The sequence below is a fragment of the Andrographis paniculata genome, unplaced genomic scaffold (genome assembly GCF_009805555.1).
Source record: "Andrographis paniculata isolate CXL003 unplaced genomic scaffold, ASM980555v1 Contig58END, whole genome shotgun sequence".
Taxonomy (NCBI): domain Eukaryota; kingdom Viridiplantae; phylum Streptophyta; class Magnoliopsida; order Lamiales; family Acanthaceae; genus Andrographis; species Andrographis paniculata.
The window spans coordinates 2,624,228-2,633,268 of NW_026137593.1; the positions used below are offsets into that span (position 1 = coordinate 2,624,228).

Here is a 9,041-nt window from a genome sequence, read left to right on the forward strand (position 1 = left end):
CGTCGATCAATAGTCTCCTTCGAGCGGATGCAGATGGTCTCCCGAATTTCCATTTCAGGTAGCAGCTTTCATCGTCTTACTTGTTTTTTGTGACACTTAGTGTTGATATTACTTACACTTGATAGACTTAGTATTTTTTGGTTGGTGTTGATGCATCAGGAATGTTGTCTTGGGCCTTTGCAACTTAGACTACCTTGGCTTTTCTGGTATGTTTTGTTTGACTTGGAATGTATAGCCTGTATTAAGAGAACTACGTATGGCTTGATCCCGTTTAGGTACGTAGGCAGCCCACTTTGGGTGCAGCCATTCAATTGAGCGTACCCTTCTCCTAACATATATCACTTCGTCGATAAATAGACTCCTTCGAGCGGATGCAGATGGTCGCCCGACTTTCCATTTCAGGTAGCAGGTTTCACCCTCTTACTTGTTTTTGGTGGCACTTAGTGTTGATATTACTTACACTTGATAGACGTAGTATTGTTTGGTTGGTGTTGATGCCTCAGGATTGTTGCCTTGGGCCTTTGCTACTTAGACTACCTTGGCTTGTTTGGTATGTTTTGTTTGACTTGGAATGTATAGCCTGTATTAGAAGAACTACGTATGGCTTGATCCCGTTTGGGTACGTAGGCAGCCCACTTTGGGTGGAGCCATTCGATTAAGCGTACCCTTCTCCCAACATATGTCACTTCGTCGATGAAAATTCTCCTTCGGGCGGATACAGATGGCCTCCCGACTTTCCATTTCAGGTAGCAGATTTCACCCTCTTACTTGTTTTTTGTGAGACTTAGTGTTGATATTACTTATACTTTCTAAACTTAGTATTTTTTGGTTGGTATTAATGCCTCAGAAATGTTGCCTTGGGCCTTTGCTACTTAGACTACCTTGACTTCTCTGGTCTGTTTTGTTTGACATGGACTGTATAGCCTGTATTAGGAGAACTACGTATGGCTTGATCCCATTTGGGTACGTAGGCAGCCAACTTTGGGTGCAGCCATTCGATTGAGCGTACCCTTCTCCCAACATATATCACTTCGTCGATCAAAAGTCTTCTTCGAGCGGATGCAGATGGTCTCCCGACTTTCCATTTCAGGTAGCAGGTTTCACCCTCTTACTTGTTTTTTGTGACACTTAATGTTGATATTAGTTACACTTGATAGACTTAGAATTTTTTGGTTGGTTTTGATGCCTCAGGAATGTTGCCTTGGGCCATTGCTACCTAGACTACCTTGGCTTGTCTGGTATGTTTTGTTTGACTTTGACTGTATAGTCTGTATTAGGAGAACTACGTATGGCTTGATCCCGTTAGGGTACGTAGGCAGCCCACTTTGGGTGCAGCCATTCGATTGAGTGTACCCTTCTCCCAACATATCACTTCGTCGATCGAAAGTCTCGTTCGAGCGAATGCAGATGGTCTCCCGACTTTCCATTTCATGTAGCAGGTTTCACCATCTTACTTGTTTTTTATGACACTTAGTGTTAATATTACTTACACTTGATAGACTTAGTATTTTTTGGTTGGTGAGGATGCCTCAAAAATTTTTCCTTGTGCCTTTGCGACTTAGACTACCTTGGTTTGTCTGGTATGTTTTGTTTGACTTGGACTGTATAGCTTGTATTAGGAGAACTACGTATGGCTTGATCCCGCTTGGGTACGTAGGCAGCCCACTTTGGATGCAGCCATTAGATTGAGCGTACCCTTCTCCCAACGTATATCACTTCGTCGATCAAATGTCTCCTTCAAGCGGATGCAGATGGTCTCCCGAATTTCCATTTCAGGTAGCAGGTTTCACCCTCTTACTTGTTCTTTGTGACACTTATTGTCGATATTACCTACGTTTGATAGACTTAATATTTTTTGGTTGGTGTTGATGCCTCAGGAATGTTGCCTTGGGCCTTTGCTACTTAGACTACCTTGGCTTGTCTGGTATGTTTTGTTTGACTTGGACTGTATAGCCTGTATTAGAAGAACTACGTATGGCTTGATCCCGTTAGGGTACGTAGGCAGCCCACTTTGGGTGCAGCCATTCGATTAAGCGTACCCTTCTCCCAACAAATGTCACTTCGTCGATGAAAATTCTCCTTCGGGCGGATGCAGATGGTCTCCCGACTTTCCATTTCAGGTAGCAGGTTTCACCCTCTTACTTGTTTTTTGTGACACTTAGTGTTGATATTACTTATACTTTCTAAACTTAGTATTTTTTGGTTGGTATTGATGCCTCAGAAATGTTGCCTTGGGCCTTTGCTACTTAGACTACCTTGACTTCTCTGGTCTGTTTTGTTTGACATGGACTGTATAGCCTGTATTAGGAGAACTACGTATGGCTTGATCCCGTTTGGGTACGTAGGCAGCCAACTTTGGGTGCAGCCATTCGATTGAGCGTACCCTTCTCCCAACATATATCACTTCGTCGATCAAAAGTCTTCTTCGAGCGGATGCAAATGGTCTCCCGACTTTCCATTTCAGGTAGCAGGTTTCACCCTCTTACTTGTTTTTTGTGACACTTAGTGTTGATATTAGTTACACTTGATAGACTTAGAATTTTTTGGTTGGTTTTGATGCCTCAGGAATGTTGCCTTGGGCCATTGCTACCTAGACTACCTTGGCTTGTCTGGTATGTTTTGTTTGACTTTGACTGTATAGTCTGTATTAGGAGAACTACGTATGGCTTGATCCCATTAGGGTACGTAGGCAGCCCACTTTGGGTGCAGCCATTCGATTGAGTGTACCCTTCTCCCAACATATCACTTCGTCGATCGAAAGTCTCGTTCGAGCGAATGCAGATGGTCTCCCGACTTTCCATTTCATGTAGCAAGTTTCACCCTCTTATTTGTTTTTTATGACACTTAGTGTTAATATTACTTACACTTGATAGACTTAGTATTTTTTGGTTGGTGTTGATGCCTCAAAAATGTTTCCTTGGGCCTTTGCGACTTAGACTACCTTGGTTTTGCTGGTATGTTTTGTTTGACTTGGACTGTATAGCTTGTATTAGGAGAACTACGTACGGCTTGATCCCGTTTGGGTACGTAGGCAGCTCACTTTGGATGCAACCATTAGATTGAGCGTAACCTTCTCCCAACGTATATAACTTCGTCGATCAAATGTCTCCTTCGAGCGGATGCAGATGGTCTCCCGACTTTCCATTTCAGGTAGCAGGTTTCACCCTCTTACTTGTTCTTTGTTACACTTATTGTCGATATTACCTACATTTGATAGACTTAATATTGTTTGGTTTGTTTTGATGCCTCAGGAATGTTGCCTTGGGCCTTTGCTACTTAGACTACCTTGGCTTGTCTGGTATGTTTTGTTTGACTTGGACTGTATAGCCTGTATTAGAAGAACTACGTATGGCTTGATCCCGTTAGGGTACGTAGGCAGCCCACTTTGGGTGCAGCCATTCGATTAAGCGTACCCTTCTCCCAACATATTTCACTTCGTCGATGAAAATTCTCCTTCGGGCGGATGCAGATGGTCTCCCGACTTTCCATTTCAGATAGCAGGTTTCACCCTCGTACTTATTTTTTGTGACACTTAGTGTTTATATTACTTACACTTGATAGACTTAGTATTGTTTTGTTGGTGTTGATGACTCAGGAATGTTGCCTTGGGCCTTTGCTAGTTATGCTACCTTGGCTTGTCTGGTATGTTTTGTTTGAGTTGGACTGTATAGCCAGTATTAGGAGAACTACGTATGGCTTGATCCCGTTTGGGTACGTAGGCAGTCCACTTTGGGTGCAGCCATTCGATTGAGTATACCCCCTTCTCCCAACATATATCACTTCGTCGATCAAAATTCTCCTTCGAGCGGATGTAGATGGTCTCCCGACTTTCCATTTCAGGTAGCAGGTTTCACCCTCTTACTTGTTTTTTGTGACACTTAGTGTTGATATTAGTTACACTTGATAGAATTAGTATTGTTTGGTTGGTGTTGATGCCTCAGGCATGTTTCCTTGGGCCTTTTCTACTTAGACTACATTGGGTTGTCTTGTCTGTTTTGTTTGACATGGACTGTATAGCCTGTATTAGGAGAACTACGTATGGCTTGATCCCGTTTGGGTACGTAGGCAGCCCACTTTGGGTGCAGCCATTCGATTTGGCGTACCCCTCTCCCAACATATCTTACTTCGTCGATGAAAATTCTCCTTCGGGCGGATGCAGATTGTCTTCCGACTTTCCATTTCAGGTAGCAGGTTTGACCCTCTTACTTGTTTTTTATGACACTTAGTGTTGATATTACTTACACTTGATAGACTTAGTATTGTTTAGTTGGTGTTGATGGCTCAGGCATGTTTCCTTGGGCCTTTTCTACTTAGACTACCTTGGCTTGTCTGGTATGTTTTGTTTGACTTGGACTGTATAGCCTGTATTAGGAGAACTACGTATGGCTTGATCCCGTTTGGGTACGTAGGCAGCGCACTTTGGGTGCAGCATTCGATTGAGTGTACCCTTCTCCCAACATATATCACTTCATCGATCAAAAGTCTCCTTCGAGCGAATGCAGATGGTCTCCCAACTTTCCATTTCAGGTAGCAAGTTTCACCCTTTTACTAGTTTGTTGTGACACTTAGTGTTAATATTACTTACACTTGATAGACTTTGTATTGTTTGGTTGGTGTTGATGCCTCAGGCATGTTTCCTTGGGCCTTTTCTACTTAGATTAAAATTAAGATAAGTAAATAGTTTAATTAAAATTAAGAAAATTATAAAATTTAAAATTTAAAATGCGAGTAAAGTGCATAATTATATTTCCTAAAATAGAAAGGACAAATTATGTGGGACGGACGAAAATAGAAAATAGGGACAAATTATGTGGGACGGAGAGAGTAATAGATTAAATCTGTTGCAGATTTTCCAAAAATTATGCAACAAAGATAATATTCCGTTGCAAAATTGCGACAGAAATAACAACAAATTAAATTTGTAGCAGAGTTCAAATAAAAAAAATTAATTTTTTAATTTTATAAATAATTTAGTAATTATTATTTTTTATATTTTTAATTTAATTTTTAAAATTTTAATTTTTAATAATTAATTTTATTTATTTATTAAATATTTTTAATTTTTAATTTTTTTATATATTTTTATTAATTTTGATTTTATGGGGTATAATTTATAATTTTCAAAAAGTTGATGGTCCGAATGCAATTAATTTCATCACCGTCATCTACACAAACCCCTAAATTCACTGAAAAAACTCTTTTGGGGAGAAATTCGCTATTTCTTCTGGGGAGATTGAGCAATCCTCAGGATGAGCGCGTACATGAGCCGTTTGTTTCCCCGATCAAATTCAAGCTTCTTCCTGCGTAGCGGAATCGCCTGGATGCGAAAGTCGTGCGGCTTACCAAGGTTGATTTTCTGTAAGTACGGTACCTCTGTTGACCAAACCTTTGGCCTTTCTCATATCATTATATTGGTGCTTGATTAGAAATAATCAGTTTTTCATTTCAGGTATTTGACGGGAAATGAGCTTACTGGACAAATTCCTATGTGGATCCTAGAACAAAATAAGAATGCATTAAGTGACTTAGCTCAAGCTACATTCCTCTGTTAATGTGTATTTCCTGATGATTTTGCAGCATTGTAGTTTTGTGTAATATTGTTTCTCATATTGTTCATACTATTTGGCAAACAGCAATCTATCTCTTAACAATTTTACCTCTGAAAGTTCCACCCCGTCTGAGTACCCACGAGGGAGTGTTTAAGTCTTTCACAGATTTGTTTTTCTTTGTTATTTATGAATTTTCATGTTGCATGAAGATTTAACTGGTTCATTTTCTTCAGGAATTTGGTGGAGAGTTTTTCATCAGCAGCTACTGAACCGTAAGACGATATCTTTGTTTTAAATCTATCATTCAACTTCAAGGCTATGCATTCTTGAACTATACCATTAATCTTATGACAGCTTTATATAATTGTAGAGTTCATCCGTGCATGAGGCAGGAGTTTCCATGCTCAGACCCCAGAAAAAAGCGTTAGTACTTCCTATAATCCTGCACAGTTCACTTATTTTATGTTATTCAAATTGCAATATCTAAATGCATTGATTCAAAGCGAGAGTTATTGACACTTCAATTTTAGCCTATGACACTTTCAGGGTCAAATGTTATATATATATATATGTTATTAGCTATTCCTGTGAGCTCATGATGTAAGTTTCCACAGCGTGGAACTTATGGGCCTCTTATATCTGCCATATCTGTGAATCCTAGTAAGTTTCTTTTATCCTTAGCAATTTGCTTCACGATAAAACTTCGAAGATCCTACAAGGTTGAAGACTCTTGATGCCTCTATATTGCAGATTTTAAACCACCGGTATTCCACAAGATAAATACACCTGTTGTGGCTGGTGGAGCAGTGGCTGGACCATTACTTGTAGCTCTGATTCTAGTCATCTTGAGAAAGAAAGGCTACCTTGGAGGGAAAACTCCTGTCGATAAAGGTACTACGCTTCCCAGAAAGTTAGCTTGCTCGACTTTCATTTGAATACTTAATGAATATCCTCACAAGAATTTTGTATTGAGATCCATGTAATCGAGCCTAAGCAGATCATTCTTGTCTGAGCTCTTGAAATGCTATGTAGCTTTCGAGAGCCATTTACGCAAGCAATATAATTTTGTGGCATACAAAAAAGTTTGATGAAACGTATTGATTTGTTTGGACAGAGCTTTGAGGCCTTGATCTGCAAACAGGGCTCTTCTCGTTGAAGCAGATCAAGGCTGCAACAAAGAACTTTGATCCAGAAAACAAGGTAGGTGAGGGCGGCTCCGGCTCAGTTTACAAGGTACTGTTGTATTAGCATATGTGCTTAGTTGGTTTCGACAAAATTGTTGCACTTTCATGTCTTTTTCTGTTGATTAAATCAAAAACTGACTCTTCTCTAACGCGACGTAGGGGCTGTTGTCAGATGGAACGATAATTGCAGTGAAGCAGCTCTCCTCGAAGTCGAAAAAGGGAACACGCGAATTCGTTAACCAAGTAGGAATGATTTCTGCACTGCAACACCCGAATCTAGTAAAGCTTTACGGCTGCTGTGTTGAAGGCAATAACTTGATGCTAATCTATGAGTACATGGAGAACAATTTTGTATCCCGTGCACTATTCGGTGAGCATCATTTTCATATCAGCCGAGGCTCTGATTCGATTCACTTCCATGATGAATCCATCCTCTTACATTTCCTAGGAAAGGACACCGAGAAAAAGTTGAAGCTCGATTGGCCAACCAGGATTAAAGTTTGTCTCGGCATTGCAAAAGGCCTAGCTTTCCTCCACGAAGAATCGAGGCTGAAGATAGTCCATCGAGACATCAAGACTAGCAACGTTTTGCTCGACAAGAATCTGAATGAAAAGATATCCGATTTTGGCCTCGCTAAGCTCATCGAAGACGATAAGACTCACATCAGCACTCGAATTGCCGGGACTATGTATGTTATTCTTCCTCCTTTACTCCAAACACCCTTCACTTTTTCGAACACTTACCAACGGATTATCTGTCGTCTTGCAGAGGTTACATGGCGCCGGAGTATGCAATGCGCGGCTACCTTACTAACAAAGCGGATGTCTACAGCTTCGGCGTGGTGGCATTGGAGATCGTCAGCGGTAAAAGCGACACCAATTATCGACCGGAGGATTTCGTCTATCTTCTCGACTGGGTACAAAAAGCATCCGCATTTCCATTTCTCCATAGTCCATTTTACCGAGCTTTATTGATCGATCCATTCGTCTATAACCAGGCCTACGTTCTGCAAGAGAGGGCGTGAAATATTTTCTCCCACCGGTGCTGATGATGATTGAGACTGAAAATTTAAATGATGATCTCCGAATCTCTTGACTTTGATGTCGATTGAAGATGATTGAAGATGCCCTGTCAGCACCAGTGGGAGAAAATATTTCACCACCTGTCATGCCAATTCCTGGGGAGATTCCCCAACCACCTACCGATTGGTTGTCTTATGTTCAACAATTGAACAATCAGCAAAATGCGGCTATGCAGAACATGTTGCGCGAGCAACAGAATCTCATGCAGAACATGTTAGATCAAGCGTTATCAAGGGTTACTCTCCAACCCAATCGGACGCTGCTAGGAGTATCACCATCAAGAATGCAAGCAAATTTCGCAGGGCCATCATACGTTGATAGCACACTTCCAAGCGCTACAACGTTCAACCGAACAGATAAGGGAAAGACTCCTCTAACTTTCCCTAACAATGTTCCTTTGGGACCAAGAGTTGATAATTTTCAGCCAAACGTTATCAGGGAGGAGAGGCAAGGAGTACATATGCAAGATCCCATCTTCATCCTTGATCATCAACAAAATTCCCGTGTGGATCCTGAAGAGATTGCCCAAGTGTTGAGGGTGCATTTTGGTTTGAATCCTCGGATGGTCAATCGCCCTGCTTATCAAAGACCCTTCCCCGAAAGGATCATTAACGACTATCCACTTCCAAGGAATTATCGACCACCTGATTTCCATGCTTTTTCAGGGGAAGACGGATGCTCCACTATAGAGCATATGGGTCGTTTTACAGCACAATTGGGAGAAGTGGGAAATAATCCTTTTTATAAACTGCAATTGTTTGGATTATCTCTCACCAAAACAGCTTTTTCATGGTTTGTAAATTTGCCACCTGGGTAAATACAAACTTTGGAAGGTTTGGAAATGGCTTTTGATGCTAGATTCTTCAATCCCTTACCAACTGTTTTACTTACCGATTTATTGGAATTGAAGCAATATCCAGAAGAGTCAGCCTCGCAGTTTATTGAAAGAGTGTGATTGATGAAAGGATGTTGTCCTACTATAATCAATGAAAAAGAAATGACCAATTTAGTGGTCAGGAATATGCATGGCCGCCTAAGAGAGGCACTCACTGCTCATGATGTGGAAGATTTGGCAAGCCTCCCTGCCAAGGCGGGACGTTTAGAGTCTCTTTTCAGAGAGAAGGATCAGAATTTCAGGCGTAATAAAGTTCAGCATATGGCAAGTGTGGAAACAGAAACATACGACTTTGATTATGATCAGACAGAAGAAATGGCGGCTGAAATC

At 40.9% G+C, this 9,041-nt stretch overlaps 1 pseudogene; it reads left to right on the forward strand.

Annotated features, from left to right (window-relative positions):
* Window positions 1-3,597: 3,597 nt before the first annotated feature.
* LOC127257722 (probable LRR receptor-like serine/threonine-protein kinase At1g07650) lies at window positions 3,598-8,694 on the forward strand (annotated as a pseudogene).
* Window positions 8,695-9,041: the final 347 nt, after the last annotated feature.